Below are 19196 nucleotides of genomic sequence, written 5' to 3'. Positions count from 1 at the left end.
CTGCGCATAATTTATGGCGTCATTAGCGCGCGCTTGTGCACGCGCATATTGAAAACATGACAGATTTGCCTTGATATTGAGCTCTGTCAATTGAAAAATGGCTCTAGCTCACCAACGAGCATGGGCACCCCAATTTTTTTTCAGTCGTTGTAATCAACTAATCATAAGCTTTGCGTGAGAAAAGACTGATCTGATTTCTATTGCTGAAAATTGAATGAATAAGAAAAATAGCAGATACACTGTGGTCTTTTCTATTTTGCAGTCGGTAACCACGTCAAGAAATTTGGTTCAAATTTTTAAACAAGGATTTAGCTTTCTGCCTGAATCAAACTTAAACGTTTATTTGTGTCCGACACAATGCATGCATTGACTGTAGTTTAATGCGTGTTCTTATAAGTCCGAGCTTACAAAGATGTTACAATTACTGGGAATGCGTTCTTATAATAAGCATTAGATAATGCCAAAATGGGGCATTTTCAGTGCCTCACTGCTCCTTAATGAGCATGGGCACCCCCCTTTTTTATTTCAAAATTGAAGTTATTATATGACAAATATTCAGTGAACAAAGTTTGAACAAAAATCTATTGTCACTTTTATTTCAGAGGAATTACCTTAAATGCCAGTATTCTTGATTGTTGGTGGCCCGGCGCTGCGGTGTAATTATTATTTTTTTTTCTTTCACGTAAACAAATGCAGAGCAAGCTAAGGCTTAGTTGGGGGTAACACTATTTTCTTAAAGGAGCTCTGTCATGGTATTTTGAGTTGTTCTGGCCACGCACAAAATTATCTTTCAATTGCAGGAAACCTAAAAATAGTAGTTTACTAAGATAGGAGACGCCAAACTGGATAATAATAATAAACCATAAAGGAAGAAGGATGGTTAAGGATGGAGAGGATTGACTCGGATTTTAAACGACGAAGTTGAAAAATTTAGGCTTTACTTTTGAAGATCAGACGCGCCAACCGTGACGTGGCTTCTTTAAGTTTTCTTCTTGATAATAAAACTGGTAACTACGCGGTGGCGCGTTTATCATGAGTCATTTATTGCAATAAGTAATAAAAATAGCTGAAAACAAATGTACGGTCATCTTGACGATACTACAACAGTGCGTAGAGAGGTTGATATAGCAAGTAGTCAGTTAGATTCCAGGATCTCGGTCAAATCCATCGCATGACCAGATATCCCAGCTCCCCACTTAGCACTTCTTGTGACACCACAATGGATTGCAAAATACGTCAATGTCATCGGCTTACATCAACCACGTGATCGAACTCTTGCCTTCCGACTGTTTTCATTTCTAATGTTATGTTGTATTCTTCCTTTCTTATTTCTCTTAATATTTATTTATCCCTTTGGGGATAACTACAAAAAGCTTTTAATGGTAGTTTAGATTAAAAGTCATCACACACAAAAGGGCCGGAGAAAACTTGGCTCTTGATCACTCTTGATTGACTAAGCAACATGGCTTCCGAAAGAGGTGCACCGCTGACCTTTTCGTATGAGCCAGCCATTCCCTTATGTTAGGAGTCGCAAAATGTCCTTTAAAATGAATAAACGTACTTGTTATTTGCCTGGTATAATAATTCGAACCAACCAAAAACCCAATTGAACACAATCATTCAATTGTTTTGCAATTGGTTCGCCAATAGAACACAATTGAACTTCAACTTTTTGGTGACCTCGATTCTTTTCCTCTCGCTCTATCGAAACTCCCAAAGTTTCCCAAAGACAGGCGTACGCTAAAACATCGATCGGTGAGAGCGTTTTAGCAGTAAAAATCTTTCTTGTTGAATATATGCTTTGATACTCATGTTAATCTGCATAGAACAAACGCTTTTAGAACGAAACATTGCAGTTTGTTATCTCTTGTGGTGTTACGTTAATCTCATATCACTCTGCTGTCGTGTCCTTTCCCGAAACTCGCTTGGAGGGAAGATCAGGAGAGTTTTAGAACAAGGTTAATGAGCCACGTGTTTGTGGAATGGAATCTTTTCCTCCCGTTTTATCTTCCCAAAGACACGTAAGCTTAAACATCGCTGTGTGCGTTTCAGATCGTTTTGAATACGAAGCACCCATTTAGAACGTAGACCAGATACTCAGTCAACAAGAAACGCTTATCTCATGTTATATTTGTTTTGTTGTACCGGTGTTGTGTTAATTTCATATCATTCTGCTCACTTCCCCATAACCCGCTTTACTATACTCGGTCAACAACAAACGCTTTAAGAACGAGAGAAACATGCAGCTAGTTATCTTTTTTTGTGTTACATGTATGCAGTAATAGCATTATTTTCATCCCGCTTTATCGTCCCAGAGAGAACAGAAAGATGCTTGTCATCTTTGGCGGTCTTTTCGTGTTATGTTAATAACGAAAAATCGCAAATTTTGTAAAATCCGCAAGCCGGCTGAGGTGTGGTTAGCATTACAAAGATGTGTAAAAAATCGCAAATTTCCCAATGACTTAACGAAAAATCCTGAAGTTAGCGAAAAATCGCAAATTTTGTAAATTTTGTAAAATCCGCAACCCGGCGCTTGCCGGTCGCTGTATATTTGTACTGTCATCTGGACGGTATTCACTACAGTTGAATATTTCGAAGAAATGTTGAGCTCTTCTGCATGTTTCTTCTTTACCGTCTCAAACACGATCAACCCGTTCATATACGCAAGAATGAATCCTGTATTCAAAGGAGAATTTCATAAAATTCTGTTTTGCATAAGAAAACGAAAAGTTTTTGTCGTGTCTGGAATTGAAACGCTCCCTGTCTTTACACAAAGTGAAGTAGTCGAAATTCATAGCACAGTTTTGCAACTAAGCCGAGAGTGGGAAGAAAACTCGTTAGTTTTGATGAACAGTCCACTTTCTGAAGGGAGCGAAATTTATCTGCACAGACAACTGGGAGTGTTCACACTAGGCAAGCTTCCGATTACTGCTCATGAGGACAAATGTGATTAAACTGGAATACAATCAAAGGCGTTTGTTCACATCAAATAGTTTCTCAAACAATTGATAAATCAGGAACATGATATACTAGCTCTTTCTTATGTAAGAGCTTCCTTTTTCCGAGCTGAGGCGGAGACCACGTTTTGCTGGAAGATTGAAGATGGAGAGTCTACCGTTTTGCACGCGAAATTCTACATCTCTACCACGCTGAAAGCTGAAAGGTGCGCGGAAATAAAAATGAGGCCTGGAAGATGGATTCCAAATCTGTCTATTTGGGAAACTAAGCGAATCTAGAACATTCGCTGGTCGATGAAACAGGAATCAAAAGGATTTAGCGGGTATAGACTCGAGTAATCACTCAAATTCTCAAAAAAAAAAAGAAAAAAATATTGTCGCGAAACACAGCCCAAGTTTCGAAAGTACAGACTGCAAGAAATATCGTCAACAATATGCTGACGAATATGTAAATTTGGAAATTGGATGGGCAATTGACATCTCCACAGGTGAAAGCGAAATACTGGGATTAAAATGTGACGCCGATAGCTGAAAGCTAGCTAAAACCAAAATGAAAAACCTTTGCTGCGGCTTTGTAGCAAAAGCCGAGAGCAGTTAGATCAATTTGATGCCAAGGTTGGCGCCTTTGTCTCTATGATGCCGGACGATTTGAGCTCACGAAGTCTCAGTCTGATCGTTGTAGAAGTCAGCTTCCTCATAACCTTGAACGTTTTGTCTCTAATTGGAAACACCTTGGTTTGTATTTCGGTTTGCAAGAATACTCGTCTCCGAACGACGACAAACTTGTACATTATCGCTTTGGCCGTGAGCGATTTGCTCTCTGCTGTGTTTGTGATGCCCATAAGTGCGAGCGTATTGATAGCAGGCAGCTGGATTGTCGGCGGAACGCTCTGCCAACTTCATGCCTTCTTCAGCCTGTTTGTTATCTACGTTTCTCCTGTGACCATGGGCTTAACAGCTGTAAATCGTTATGTGAGGATATGCAAGTCGGATCAGCAGTACAAGAGCCTGTTTTCAGCGAGAAAGTCGCGCGCTTTGCTTGCCTCTGTGTGAAGTTTCGTTGCATGTTACACAGTGGTTCCTCGATTGCTCGGTCTTCAAGCGTACGAATTTGTCCCAGGCTACGCCCAGTGCTCTATCGCACACCTCAGCGAAACCGGCAAATCTATTCACTACGGCATCGTCCTAACGTTTTTCTTTTTAACAGCGTTGATATCAACTACATTCAGCTACACAAAACTCGCGAAGATGATCCGACAGCACAATGCGTCTGCAACTGCGACGATTCAAAGACGAGAAAGCGCTCGGGAAAGAAGCCGTAAATGGCGAAAAAGCAAGGGTTTCACCAATCATGAAATCAAACTCAGCAAGTCTCTATTCGCAGTCGTCTTCGCCTTCATGATCTGCTGGGTTCCGTCACGGTTCTGGTTCATCGTTATTCTCCGTCGCTTTCGTCTTGTCGCGATGATGCCTCGAAACGTTGAGCTCTTTTGCATGTTTCTCTTCTATTTGTCGAATACAATCAACCCTTTCATATATGCTGGGATGAATCCCGCATTTCGAAGAGAATTCCGTAAGATTGTCCTCAGTAAACACTGGCATGAAATCGAGGTAACTGATGACAGAAGAGCAAAGAATGAGGATACAGCTGAGACTCCAAACATGGAATTGTTTCGGCGCGTGCGCCGACCGAATTTGCATGATGATACTTCTTTGGTCAGTCTTTCTGTCGAAATGGGTGAAATTTGTCGAATAAGGTCGGTAGATCTTGGACTTGCATCGCCCAAATCAGAAAATACTTGTTTATAGAGGCGAATGATCAACTGGTTTATTTCAAAAGTTATGCTAGTATTGATCCTGCTGTTCTTGGTCTTCATCGATGTTTGCACGCATGAATAAAATCAAGAATCAAAATAGGTGAACGGCAGATATAGAGAAACATTTGAGAGCAATTTTAGGCTCAATCAGTAGTGGTCAGAAGAAAGTTTTAGGGAAAACGATGTTCAGAAAAGTACAAGACTTAATAATGATCCGCCATGTTGGTGTCCCTCCAAAGGACACCAACATGGCCGCCGTGGAAGTAGGTTAAGCAGTAGACTAAACAAGCAATCAGTGTTCCTAATGTTGTTTCAGGATTGTTGACTTCAGCACTGGTTATGACTCTCACTACCTTGAAAAAATGTACCTTTCTTAAAATTAAGAAATAAATAACGAACTAATCAATAATTAAACAAAATTAAAAGTTGCCACGATAAGAGAGCCTTTTCCGGTATAGTATACCGCGTGGCATAACATTTTCCAAGGAGTTTAGCTTCACGAATTGCTCAGGTTTTGTCAGTTTTGCGGAAACAAATTCAGGCGAATTTGAATTCATATTTTCTGTCTTGTATTTGAATTTTACTTCATTACAAAACTGGTATGCTAGAGCAGCCATGCATGTAGTTTTGTCTTGTACAGTTTATCGGCCCAGCACGCCACCTTATGAAATGGGTCAATTTAATTAACGCGGCGAATTAACAAGGCCTAGTAACAAGGCAAATAGGTGAACACGCCTGACAAATATCAATATATCACATTCCACATAATTTTGCCATTACGCAAGTCATGCCAAATGCCATTTCACAAACTCCTTCCGCCTTATCCCCTCACTAGTTGGGGCGGTACGTTTATAGAATTTTTACCCATTGGCAAACTTGCGAGCCCTTCCCATGCTAAACAATGAATAAATGTAGCGTGGCGTGCATTTTAACGGAAGAAAAAAGAGGGCGCTCAAGCCGTTTCGCTTGATCGGATAAAAAGCATGGCGCCCTTCTTACAGGAGATCCCATGTCAATGCTTTTGTTTCAGTTAGTCTAAAGACTTCGAGATTCAACCGTGAATTTTACTGCATGTTTTGGATGCAAAATAGAAATTTATAAGACTAACGATCCAAGAAATTGAAAGTCTCCCAGAATGTACACCAGGATAATGTGGCTAACGTTTTATCGCTAAATTATACTGAAAAACCATTCTTCTACGCCTTGAAATTATTACGTTACAAAGACAACAAACAAATATCAGCAAACGAATCATTCAAGTTTAAGTACAAACTCCCCACTGGATTCCCTGCTACAAAATACGTGATGTCTTCTCCTTAAAACTAAAGTGTTTCAACGGACGATTCGCAGTATTTTCCTTATTTGGTAATGCCATAATTAATTCGAGATATTTTCGAATAGGTGTGTCGGCAGCTGTTAATTGTTTTTCTTATTTACCAAAATTTGTCTTATCGTACAACATATTTATCTTATTTCTAACTTAAGTTTCATCTAAAGCATGGTTAACAGATACATTGATGTCCGCGGTAACAGCAGACATACCTGCACGGTCCTCCTAACTTAAAAGAAAGGTTTTGTTCCCCACTGTTTCAAATCGTATATTTTGAAGGCGATTTTTGTTTACAACATTGGCGATAAACCAGAAATTTAGATGTTCCAACTGTACGAGCTTAGCTCTAGGACTATAAAAAATGATCTGAGCACTATTTTTTTACCTGCCTTCTCCTAGTTTTTCATTTTGATCAAAAAAATTTAATGAGTAAATATTACCACCGAAAACCCTTTCCTACCCTAGCAAAACGTCCTTGGTCATGCGCTATTTACAAATTCTACTTCGGACGGAAGTTTCGTTGAGGTAAACTAAAACTGCACCCAAACTGTTTAATTTCGAACAAAAGATGACAACAACCGCCAAGTATAGTGGAATAAGCATAACTGTCCGCAAGAACAAATAAATTATAAAAGGAAGTCTTCCAGAATGTACACAAGGATAATATTGCTTACACGTACTGTTTATTTATCTCGTCTTTCATTTCATCAGTAATTTTGAACAGAAAATGTGATTTCCTTGGTAACCAAAGGCAAATGTTTCCTTTTGATCAAGTTTAACAGCCGATAATCAGTAGTTTTTCAGCACAGTTTGAGAAATGATACTAGTCATGCGCTATTTGCAAAGTCTACTGGGGGCGGAAGTTTTGTTCGCTTTTCAAACAAAGCTGTAGACGTGTAAAGCTACACCTTAAGTGTTTATTTCGAACAAAAGATGACAAGTACTGCCAAGTATGGTTCACTGGCATAACTGTCCACAAAAACAAATAACTTAAAGGAAGTCTCCTAGAATGTACACACGGATAATGTTGCCTGTACATACCGTCTGATTATCTCAACTTCCATGTCATCGGTAGTTTTGAACAGAAAATTTGATTTCCTTGGTAACCAAAGATACCAAAAATACCAAAGACAAGAAAATAACAAACTACAAATACCATCATGTGCGAACGATAACAACAGTAAATTATTTGCCTCCTGTTAAAGTAGCATGATGTTCTCTGGGAGACAAAGTTGTGGTTTTCAATTTCCAAACGAAAGAGAACAATATTGAGAAGAAACAGAAATGAAAGGAGGGGAGAGAAGAGAAGAGAAGAGAAGAGAAGAGAAGAGAAGACAAAACAAGACAAGACAAGACAAGACAAGACAGGACAAGTCAAGACAAGACAAGAGGCAAGACGAGAAAACAAGACAAGACAAGACAGGACATGACATGAAGAGATAATTATGATCTTATTGCTATCTGGTTTTTGTAAGGTGTATGATAAAATTTAACCCTTTACGCCCTTAAATTTATATCGCCCTTTTCGTTGTCATAGGTGCTACAAAAGTTTGTGACTGTAACATAACTTTAATTAATGGAAGAGGTAGTTTTCTGGAGAATTGAATGTTGATTGTAGCCTCTAACGTAGGATATCCCATTATTCCATCAGTAATTATGCCTTTTGCCTAATTTGTATAATTATCATTAAATAATTCGGTAAGCTCGCTTTAAGTATCTTGCTTTCGTTGAAAAAAGACTCTAATTTTTATTTAACTTTTTGTATTATCAATTTCTGTTTTTTGTAATCACCGACTAAGGCATCGTGAAGATCGAATTACTTTGAGTATTTGCGCACGTGGAAGACACCGCTTCTATAAATCAGAGTACAATTTGTTTTGTTTTGTTTTTTGTTTTGTTTTTGTTTTTGTTTTTGTTTTGTTTTGTTTTGTTTTGTTTTGTTTTGTTTTGTTTTGGTTTTTTCGGTTTCCAGACTTCTTTTTATTATCAATTTAGGAGACAAACATTTCGGAACGTTTCCTTGGCAACATTTTGTGAAAGGCTGCCTTTCCTAGCTGAACATCAAATATGACTACAACATGTCGGAGAAAAACTTAGCCGCGAGCGTTACAAAAAGCGCGCCCTTTCTACACTGAATAATTCTCTATAGGTCTATATCTTAGAACGCAAGTGTACAAAATGTTAAAAACCAGCTGCCATTACCAAAAATATTTTAAAGTTATGCACAATACTTGTACTCTGCACAGCACGGGAATTGTTTTTCAGCATTTTGTTGTGGTCGAGATCGGTAACTGACTTGTGATTATTCACTCTCTAGGCTGTAAGACGCGATTACTAATCCAAGATAATCAGAAGTGTAGGAAGGGCGCGCTTTCAAGTTGAATTAATTTCGGGAGCATTCTATATATATCACATTCCACATAACTATGCCATTACGCAAGTCATGCCAAATGCCATTTCACAAACTCCTTTCGCCCTATACCCTCGCTAGTTGTAACGGTACTTGTATAAAATTTTTATTTATTGGCAAAACTTGTGAGCCCTTCCCATGCTAAACAAGAAATAAATGTAACGTGGCGTGCATTTTAACGTAAGAAAAAAGAAGGCGCCCATGGCGCCCTACCTATAAGATATTCCGTGTCAATGCTTCTGTTTTAGTTAGTCTAAAGACTTCAGCTTCGAGGGACAGATCTAAGACGAAGAGTTATATTATCAACGTTCAACGGTGAATTTTACTGCATATTTTGGATGCAAAATAGAAGTTTATTAAAATAACGATCCAAGAAATTGGAAGTCTCCCAGAATGTACACAAGGATAATGTAGCTAACGTTGTATCGCTGAATTATACTGAAAAACCATTTTTCTAGGTCTTGAAATTATTACATTACAACGACAACAAACGGGGAGGTGCGGTGGCCTCATGGTTAGTGCGCTCGTCTCCGGATCGAGCGGTCCGGGTTCGAGCCCTGGCCGGGGACATTGTGTTGTGTTCTTGGGCGACACTTTACTCTCACAGTGCCTCTCTCCACCCAGGTGTATAAATAGGTACCGGCGAACTTAATGCTGGGGGTAACCCTGCGATGGACTAGCATCCCATCCAGGGGGGAGTAGAAATACTCCTAGTCGCTTCATGCTACAGAAACCGGGATAATCTCCTTGGCTCGCATGCAGTCTTTACCTTTTTAAAGACAACAAACAAATATCAGCAAACGAATTATCCAAGTTGAAGTAGAAACTCCCCACTGGATTCCCTACTACAAAGTACTTGACGTCTTCTGTTTAAAATCAAGGTGTTTAAACGGACGTTTCGCAGTATTTTCCTTATTTGGTAATGCCATAATTACTTCGAGATATTTTCAAATAGGTTTGTCGGCAGCTGTCAATTGTTTTTCTTATTTACCAAAGTATGTCTTATCTTACGACATATTTATTTTATTTCTAACTTGAGCTTCATCTAAAGCATCGTTAACAGATACATCGATGTCCTTGGCAACAGCAGACATACCTACATACCTGTATTGTTCTCTACTGCTTTAAATCGTATATTTTGAGGGCGGTTTTTGCTTACAACATTGGCGACAAATCAGAAATGTTGATGTTCGAACTGTATCAGCTTAACTCTAAGAGTATGGAAAATAATCTGAGAACTATTTTTTACCTACCTTTTCTTAGTTTTTAATTTTGATCAAAAAAATTTAATGAGTAAATATTACCACCGAAAACCCTTTCCTACCCTAGAAAAACGTCCTTGGTCATGCGCTCTTTGCTTTGAAGGACAGATCTAAGACGAAGAGTTATATTAACATTCAACGGTGAATTTTACTGCATGTTTTGGATGCAAAATAGAAATTTATAAGACTAACGATCCAAGAAATTGGAAGTCTCCCAGAATGTACACAAGGATAATGTGGCTAACGTTTTATCGCTAAATTATACTGAAAAACCATTCTTCTATGCCTTAAAATTATTATATTACAAAGACAACAAACAAATATCAGCAAACGAATTATTCAGCTTGAATTACAAACTCTCCACTGGATTCCCTACTACAAAATACGTGACATCTTCTGTTTAAAATCAAGGTGTCTAAACGGACGTTTCGCAGTATTTTCCTTATTTGGTAATGCCATAATTACTTCGAGATATTTTCAAATAGGTTTGTCGGCAGCTGTTAATTGTTTTTCTTATTTACCAAAATATGTCATATCTTACGACACATTTATCTTATTTCTTACTTGAGTTTCATCTAAAGCATCGTTAACAGATACATTGATGTCCTTGGTAACAGCAGACATACCTGCACGGTCCTCTTCACTTAAAAGAAAGGTTTTGTTCCCTACTGTTTCAACTCGTATATTTTGAAGGCGGTTTTTGCTTACAACATTGGCGACAAACCAGAGATTTTGATGTTCGAACTGTATCAGCTCAACTCTGGGAGTATGAAAAATAATTTGAGAACTATTTTTTTCCTCCCTTTTCTTAGTTTTTTATTTTGATCAAAAAAAATTAATGAGTAAATATTACCACCGAAAACCCTTTCCTACGCTAGGAAAACGTCCTTGGTCATGCGCTGTTTAGAAATTCTACTTCGGGCGGAAGTTTCGTTGAGGTAAACTAAAACTACACCCAAAGTGTTTAATTTCGAACAAAAGATGACAACAACCGCCAAGTATAGTGGAATAAGCATACCTGTCGGCAAGAACAAATAAATTAGAAAAGGAAGTCTTCCAGAATGTACACAAGGATAATGTTGCTTACACGTACTGTTTATTTATCTCATCTTTCATGTCATCAGTAATTTTGAACAGAAAATGTGATATCCTTGGTAACCAAAGGCAAATGTCTCCTTTTAGATCAAGTTTAACAGGTGACAATCAGTAGTTTTTCAGCACAGTTTGAGAAATGATACTAGTCATGCGCTATTTGCAAAGTCTACTGGGGGCGGAAGTTTTGTTCACTTTTCAAACAAAGCTGTAAACTAAAACTACACCTTAAGTGTTTATTTCGAACAAAAGATGACAAGAACAGCCAAGTATGGTTCACTAGACATAACTGTCCGCAAAAACAAATAAATTGAAGGAAGTCTCCCAGAATGTACACACGGATAATATTGCCTGTACATACTGTTTGTTTATCTCAACTTTCATGCCATCGGTAATTTTGAACAGAAAATGTGATTTCCTTGGTAACCAGAGATAAGTGTCCCCCTTTCATTAAATGCAAGTAGTTTTTCAGCACAGTTTGTTTCTTTAAGTAGTTACTGAACACCGAAAGCTCTCCCTCTACTGGAAAAATATCTCTAAGCATGCGCTGTTTGAAAACCACTGTTCTGGAAACAATTTGTCTTCCAGGTATTATCCGCACGTTATTAACTAATTTAACTTTTGACAGCTGTTAGTTTCCCGTCTAGCTAGGACCCTTTAAAGCACACACAGAAAATACGGGCTCTCATTCTTTTCGGAAACGTTTTCATGAAAGGAAGATCTTTCCTGTTGCCGGAGAATTTCATCAAAGTACAGCAGAGTGAGCAAGACGAGCAGTAAGTTTGTATCTCCTATTTGAAATGTCATTCCGGGATGATTTAGTTCCTCTTGATAAAGTTAGTTGGCACTATGCACCTTTATGTGCATTAGGATGTCCTGTTCTCAAAAACATATTCGTTATCCTCGATTAATACTGAATAAGGTTAAACAAAGAACATAATACTTCGCTATCTACAAGTTTTATCGAAAGCCTTAACTATAAAGGGAAGTGTAATTAGTTTCACACAGCGGAGGTGCAATTAAACTTTCGATTGAATTGCTCTCGTCCTTTACCCTGAAGACTTTTTTTTTGACATGACGTTACTATAGATGGCAAACTAGAATGAAATTAAATGGCGCGCTCCCTTACAGTAAAGCAGCATTGTGAGACGCCGAAGCCTCAACTAACTTTAAGTGGGGAAATACGAAATAGCTATGTTACACGATAGTTTATCGTTGTGGGTCTTTCGTATAGAGAACTAGCAATAAAACTTCCGTCTCTGTTCATGAATTCTGACAAGTAATTTTCGTCAACTGCAAGAGTTTCCTTTTTCTGTTTCATTGATGTAGATCTGCTCAAAAAGCACATAAGAAGTGTTACACTTTATGAATTGGCCCCTTAAAGACCGCAAAACAAAAAAAACAAAACAAAAAAAAAAACAAAAACAAAAAGAATGAAAAAGAAGAACACTCGAGAAGTTAGCTTTCTTTTGGAAGTATAATGTAAAACTATATACTTTAAAACTTCAACCTCTTTTACATGTTCATGCACAATAGTTTCTTCAACTGTAGAGTTTGACCTTTTTTTTCTTTTATTATAGCTGATCTTTTCATAAGGAATGTAAGAAGTTTGAATCGTTTTAGCGCAGCTCCGGCTGCCCGAAGCGTCAAGCGGAACCCCATGCATAGTCATACAAACGCAAGACTCATGACCTCGGGTACAGTTTTTCCAATACGAGCCTACCAAGGCCGGCAAATAACATATTATGTATCATAAATCAATGTAGCAGCATGATGTATTAACCATAAAGACTTGGCTGTCTAAACACGAAACAGAAAATGTCGTTTTAAGAAAACATCATGGACCGCAAGTATGCAAAAAAGTACGCAAAAATGAACTAATAATTGTAGAAACTGAACAGAACGCGGCTAACAAAGGCAATGCAAAAAAAGAGCGACGAAATAGAAAACTGTAACGCTCGTGGGTGCAAAGGGGTTCCACAGTATATATAACTACCTGTTCAGAGCGATTTCACTTATAAGCTTATCAGGTTATGAAGAACCGAGAAGAAATGAAATAATACACTAACGATAAAAAGCAAAAATAACATAGTGGCTAGTGTTGCCCAGCAACAGTAACCACAAAAAAATGACGCAAAACTTCAATTTTGCCTTTCTTCCTTTCCTTTAATTGCCAGCGTCTTTAATTTCCTATCCTCATATTAATTACCACCCTCCCTCGTCCTCTCCACAGCCAACAGCTGTATTTTTCAGTGCGCGCAATTTACTTTTGGCGTACTGTGTACATCATGATTATAATTCTATAGGTCGTGTGTATATACGAATTTATTATAAAGTTGTGGCTTTCATTGCGGATTTCGTAATGTTCAGTATGCATAAAAAAATGTAGCTTTAGTGTGCTCTGTAGATTTCTTTTTGAATATTATTAAACAGGTCTAAACAACGGGGAAAAAAATACGATCTGACCTCAAGACATCGTTTCCTAGATATCCAATACGTTTCTTCGCTACCATAGACAAACCTACTTCGATAACCGTAACCTACTGCAGCGTTTTCAAACCAGGAACTCGTTGAGTGCTGTTTTGGTGTACATTATTTAAGAAGATAAGTCGACGTAATTCTGAGTTTGGGAATAACATAATGGCTGCTGGTATCCAAACGTTTTGCTATTTAGATGTGGAAACTTTCGTGTATCTGAAAATAAATCAGTAGTTGTAGTTCTTAGTCTCAAGGTAAGAAAAAAAAAAAATAATAATAATAATAACCGCTTTCTGTTACGGAAAACAAGTGGCCAGTGTTGTTTCAATCCAAAGGTCTTATACTATACAGGTTTTACATTATATCCTTTTTCACGGGTGTGTTAAAATGTACACAGTTGGTCAGCATAAAAATGCCAAAGACAAGAACATGACAAACTACAAATACCATTATGTGCGAAGGATAACAACAGTAAATTATTTGCCTCCTGTTAAAGTAGCATGATGTTCAGTGGGAGACAAAGTCGTACGTCTGGAAACCGAAAAAACAAAACAAAACAAAAAACAAAACAAAACAAAAAACAAAACAAAACAAAACAAAACAAAACAAAACAAAACAAAACAAAACAAAACAAGACAAAACAAAACAAACCAAAAATGGGGTCTGATTTTTAGAGAAACACTTATAGAAGCAGTGTCTTCCAAGCGCCCAAACACTCAAAATAATTCGATCTTCACGATGCCTTAGTGGGGGATCTACAAAAAACAGAAATTATTAATGCAAAAAATTAAACTAAAATTAGAGTCTTTTTTTAACGAAAGCAAGATATTTTAAGCGAGCTTACCGAATTATTTAATGATAATTATACATGGAATAATGAGATATCCTACGTTAGAGGCTACAATCAACATTCAATTCTCCAGAAAACTACCTCTTGCATTAATTAAAGTTATGTTACATTCACAAACTTTTGTAGCACCCATGACCACAAAAAGGGCGATATAAATTTAAGGGCGTAAAGGGTTAAATTTTATCATACGCCTTACAAAAACCAGATAGCAATAAGATCATAATTATCTTTTCGTGTCATGTCCTGTCTTGTCTTGTCTTGTCTTGTCTTGTTTTGTCTTCTCTGCTCTTCTCTGCTCTTCTCTTCTCTTCCCTTCCGTTCTCTTCTCTTCTCTTTTCTTCTCTTCTCTTCTCTTCTGTTCTCTTCTCTTCTGTTCTCTTCTGTTCTGTTCTCTTCCGTCCTTTCATTTCTGTTTCTTCTCAATATTGGTCCCTTTCGTTTTCAAATTGAAAACCTGTTTTTATTATCAATTTACGGGACAAACATTCCGGAACGTTTGCTTGGCAACATTTTGTAAGAGGCTGTCAATCTTAGCTGAGCATCAAATATGAATTCAAGATGTCGGAGAAAAGCTTAGCCGCGAGCGTTATAAAAAGCGCGCCCTTTCTACACTGAGTAATTCTCTATAGGTCTATATCTTAGAACGCAAGCGTGCAAAATGTTGAAAAGCAGCTGCCATTACGAGAAATATTTTAAAGTTATGCACAGAACTAGTACTCTGCACAGCGCGGGAATTGCTTTTCAACATTTTGTTGTGGTCGAGATCGGTAACTGACTTGTGATTATTCACTCTTTAGGCTGTCAGACGCGATTAATAATCCAAGATAATCAGAACTGTAGCAAGGGCGCGCTTTCAAGTTGAATTAATTTCCAGACCATTCTGCATATATCACATTCCACATAATTATGCCATTACGCAAGTCATGTCAAATGCCATTTCACAAACTCCTTCCGCGTTATACCCTGCCTAGTTGGGGAGGTACTTTTATAGAATTTTTATTTATTGGCAAAAGTTGCGAGCCCTTCCTATGCTGAAATATAAATAAATGTTGTGTGGCGTGCAAATTAACGGAAGAAAAAGTACGGCGTCCAAGCCGTTTCGCTTGATCGGACAAAAAGCCTGGCGCTTCACTTATAAGATATTCCGCGCCAATGCTTTTGTTTCACTTAGTCTAAGACTTCAACTTCGAAGGACATCTGTAGGACGAGGACTTGGCAACAGTAAACGGTGAGTTCTACTGCATGTTTTGGATGCAAAACAGAAATTTATAAGACTAACGTTCCAAGTAATTGGCGTTGTACTACGGTGCGAAAAATCAAACATTATGTTCACGCATAATGTTATTTTTGTCGAGCCATGACGGTCACGCAATGGTCCGTAGGCCTGGTTTCTGTCAAGTATCACCCCAGGAGGGAGAGGGGGCGTTCCCTCAAGGATAAAAGATATTTCTCCCGAGCTATGCGGCCTTCTTCCCTTGGCCCTCGTAACGTCGCTATCTCGGAAGGAAATTTTTTTCTACACTACCTCCAAGAATTTTCAGGCAAGTACCTGTTCTCATTTTCGACTCTTCAGTGCCCTCTTTAGATCTTAGTTTACAAATATTGTGCTCCAAGCGGTCATATGACGGTAACACGTGTTTTGATGCTTGGTCATTCCTTTATTCACCGTTTACGCGAATATGTAGGGCGGAGTACCGATCTAGATGCTAACTTGCATATTCTTGACGGCATAGAGTTAAAATGGCACTGGGTCGGGGGAAGGACAGTACTCAAGACTGTCCAATTTGATCTTTCTGTGGTTGAATCGTTCAAGCTCGACATAGTTATATTACAGCTAGGCACCAACGACTTCTTTCACCTTTCCCCAGTGAACGTTGCCTCAGCAATTGAAGACCTTGCCCGGTCCCTCCATGACTTGCTAAACGTCAAATGTGTAAGGTACAGGGCTCCGCTCACTCGCCTTTGGCGCGTAGGAGCTCTGGTATTACGCAGCGTTATAGATATAAGCCTTATTGTAACCGTTAAGTGAAGCTTGCTTACTTCGCACTATCCGCTAGGAACCGCTCGTTGCTATTTTTGTTTAGAGCAGTTTACGCAACTTATCTTTAGCCACTGTCTCTGTTTTGGTTCTTACTATTGTCTACAATTCCGTGAACGAATAAAATTTGCCTTGAGTTGTTGCCAGCTGCTCATCTTGTCTTTTTTTTTTTTCCTATCAGCAGACTGTTATCATTAGCTATCATTAGCAAGTATTTCTGATCGGATCTTTTCCTCTTTGCATTCATAATCTTGGACAATTCTTAGAACGAAGAAAAATTCTTCAAAATTGTTCAAACCCATAAAGCCTATTAGTACCCTTACAAAGAGCGTTTTGTGTAGACATTTTAGACGTAGTAATAGTGTAGCTTTTCTGGTTAAGAGCTCCAATTTTGAATTTATAGTTTGACTCAATTTTTACACTTAAAGTTTCTTTCCTTTTCAGCTTGGAATAAGGCTATTAATGAAACTAATCTTGCATGACTGCATCTTATCTTTCTCCATTTGCTAGGCATGTATTTTAAGTGTGGAATCCTTTTGCTGATGCTAGTCGGATGTTGTAAGTATCAAAACGTACGCCGGCACACGAGCGCACTCACGAACGCCCTGCTTACAAATGTACTCAACCGCGCACGCTCACATACACGTGCACACTAACGCGTACACCCACCCACGCGCACTCCCGCCCACGCACGCACCCGCCCACGCACAAGTGCGCATGCGGGAATACAGTCATGCACTTAAACAAGAATCAATAAAAAGTACAAGATGCTTTCTTATAATCAAGAACTTATCAGAACTATTTCAAATTTTATGTTCTGTTCTGTTTGTTCTTTGCAGGTGCAGGTATGGTTTCCTACCTTCGTGACCATGCAGAAAGAAAAACAAAACCCTGAAGAGTGATAAATAGAATTATTTTGATAATGAACTTTAACTTCAAGTTTTACGAATAAAAATCAGCGATAATAATTTCCAATGAGGTTTAGATGACTTGTTCATCATTTTCAAATCCTATAAAGCCAGATTCCTAGCAGTTCTTTAGTTATTGAGAATGCCTAATGCCTATTGCCACTGACGCATAATTCTTTTTATGCCGAAGAAGGTTACAGTATTTTAACCGAAACGTCCAAAACAACTTTTTTTAGTCTGTGACAACAAACATTTTAATATCCTTAAGTTAATTTGAGTTTCTTTTATGAACGAAGAACATCATAAAGGCAATCCGTTTGATGGGATTTCAGGCATGGAAACAGATCCATTTAATGATAGAAAAAAGATTCATTTTGGATGACTTTTAATACTTACTTTGTACCAGTGTAATCTGTCAATAAGGTTGTGTCGCGTTAATTTAATTCTAATTGAACGATTATCTGACTACGGTCTGAGCAAAGGTTTAAAATTAATTATGCAAATGCTCAATTCTTTACTAGGTGGATGTCAGGATTCGCGTCCGGACTGTAACGTATTGGCACGGGACAATCATTGTCACGCTAACCCGTGGGCAACACTACGTCAATGCCCCATCGCCTGTGCCGTCCCTTGCGGTAAGTACTTTTTAATCTAGCCTTCTCAGCTTCAATTGGTCCTTCTGCTGCAAAAGACGCTACAAGTAGGTTTCCACCTCGTTTAACCTTGGGATCAAATTGGAAGGCTGTAAAGCGCCTTGCCAACGATTCCGTATACTATGGTAGGTCAGTGATAGAACGCAGTCTCCAGATAAACTACAGCGCGGTATCTCAGTGTAACACAGGGGTACAAACAACTTAATAGTTGTTTCATCGAAAAACGGCACTGTTATGCCGGCAAAATTGCACTTTTTATTTTTGACCGGCATAAAGCTTGTGCCCCTGTATTTTACTCGAAATTACACCGGTATAATGTTTGAGTTTGATTTGCTTGCCTTTTCAAAGAACCTTGTGAGGATCACAGGTGGGACTGCGCCAACATAAGCGACGACTGCCACAGCAACCCGTTCGCTACTATCAATGCTTGTCCAAAAACCTGCGGTGCTTGTTACTAAAAGATAAATCTGCAATCGGTAAGTTTTTTTTTTTTTTTTTTTTTCTCCAAACATGTTTAAATAACTTTAGTCAAATTAATTCCTTAGTAATAGCTTCAAGTAAAGGAAAATTCATTCTTTCCGATATGCTCTTCATCCAATAGTGTTACCCTCATTCCTGAGAACGACGACCCTGGTGACGACAGATCTCTGTCCTTTTGGTGCATTGTCGAGTACAATAGCGCAGCCACCATATAACAATCTTTGAGAATTCACTACAATGCATGCGCGACACTTGCCCTGCCTACTCCTGAACTGAATCGTTGTTTCTTACCATATAACTGATATAGAAGACGTCTTAATCATAAGTATAGCCTTAGAACTCGGGAAACTTTCAGTCACTTGGAAAGAAGAACACGTACATTATTTTTCGGAGTGGTTAGAATTTTTCAGGCTACCACAGCCTACGATACCTCTACAAATTCTCCCAAGTAGCGTCAAACGACATTTGTGCCAATCAGTAGGCTAGTGAGAATTAGTCAATTGTCGCTATATTTTCTTTAACTTTTAATGGAAGCATCTATATAACTTAAACCTTATGAACTGCTAAAGGGAGCTTCTGCAAGGGTAGGGTTTACCCCACTCCCACACAATCAGTCACAGTCAGTCACGTGATATGTAGAAACTGGTCGACCACGAGGTCGAGAGACCGTTGAGAAAATAAAACGGTTGAACAAGTCTCTGTTTTGACCTTGTCTAGTTCTTTTGTGGAAACGAGGGCTAACACACGAAATAATTTTGTTCTCCACAGAAAGATGGATAACTTTGAAACGCAAGCACTCAGGATCCAGATGACAGATTGCTAAAGCAAGCGTGGGTGATAATTGTAACGGCTGGGGAAAACAGTAATGCTTATAAAGAGAGGGAATAAATGGATGTTAATAAAAAGAGGGCATAAATGGAA

The 19196-nt window shown here is 38.4% G+C and overlaps 1 long non-coding RNA gene and 1 pseudogene across 1 annotated transcript; both read left to right on the top strand.

Moving 5' to 3' along the window:
* The first annotated feature begins 3407 nt into the window (after positions 1-3407).
* Positions 3408-5386, top strand: LOC149096467 (melatonin receptor type 1B-B-like; annotated as a pseudogene).
* A 6153-nt stretch (positions 5387-11539) lies between these two features.
* On the top strand, positions 11540-19196 carry LOC149096466 (uncharacterized). Its single transcript, XR_016204441.1, has 4 exons — positions 11540-11644; positions 16745-17777; positions 18144-18271; positions 19044-19196. It is a non-coding gene; the product is annotated as an uncharacterized LOC149096466 (long non-coding RNA).

The sequence above is a fragment of the Orbicella faveolata genome, unplaced genomic scaffold (genome assembly GCF_042242905.1).
Source record: "Orbicella faveolata isolate gen_17 unplaced genomic scaffold, um_ofav_v1 contig_48, whole genome shotgun sequence".
NCBI lineage: Eukaryota > Metazoa > Cnidaria > Anthozoa > Scleractinia > Merulinidae > Orbicella > Orbicella faveolata.
The sequence above is the reverse complement of the archived record's forward strand: the minus strand, read 5'-3'. Positions and strand labels throughout refer to the sequence as shown.